A 1043-nucleotide genomic window follows, 5' to 3' on the forward strand; every position below is an offset into this window, starting at 1 on the left:
GTCGGGGGCGGGGGGACCTTTACTAGCTCATATCGTTTTTCGAAAGAAAGGTCATTTTAATACCAAAAGAGAAAGGCATAACCTCAGAATAAGAATGAGCCCTTAATTTGTATATAATATTATAAAGTAATTCAGTGCATCATAAATAATGTAATTTTGCTGCATGCTGGTGAAAATGAATTAGAACCACCCTGTTGGAAAGCATTGATTTAGCACTGGTTTTTGGACCGAAACTTAGGTTCTGAAAACCAACTGTCATTTACTAAATCTCTTTGGGCGAGTCACTTAACCTTTATCAAACTGTTTTCAATTTGAATTGTGGGGTACGTGAACATTAGAAGTATGTTAAATGCATAGTTTACATCGATTCATAAAATATTGTGATCGTTCTCACTCGCCTACTGCCCTAGACAAGGCTGGTTTAGAGACCTAAAGTCCTACATACGCAAGCCCTTCTCTGTTAGTAAATCACGATTAAAACAACGTGGAAGAAATAAAAAGGGGACAATGCTTAACCATCTGCACTACACCATACTCCCCGAATTGTTTTTGGTATAATACTCCTTCCCTGCTCACCACCAGGAGGTGAGTCCTGTGAATAATCTTTTTTTTTTTCAATTGGAGTATAACTAACTTTATGTTAGCTTTGGGTATACAACATAATGATACTATTATAGTTTGATATATTGTAAAAGATTCACTGCAGTAAGTGTAACGACCATCATCATATATAGTTATCTATAAATTTTTTTCTTGTGATGAGAGCTTTGAAGATTTACTCTCTCAGCAATTTTCCAGTAAGCAATACAGTATTAACTATAGTCATCATGCTGCACATTACATTTCCATGATTTATTTATTCTATAACTGGATATTTGTACCTTTTGACCCACCTTTACCTATTTTTTGCATGCCCGCCCTCCCCCGCAACCATCAAGCTGTTCTCTGTATTTTGAGCTCATTGGTTTTTGTTGTAGTTTGTTTCTTTTTTAGATTTCATATATAAGTGAAATTGTATGGTATTTGTCTTTCTCTGTCTGACT

Source organism: Pteropus vampyrus, unplaced genomic scaffold (genome assembly GCF_000151845.1).
Source record: "Pteropus vampyrus isolate Shadow unplaced genomic scaffold, Pvam_2.0 Scaffold1688, whole genome shotgun sequence".
NCBI classification, from domain to species: Eukaryota; Metazoa; Chordata; class Mammalia; order Chiroptera; family Pteropodidae; genus Pteropus; species Pteropus vampyrus.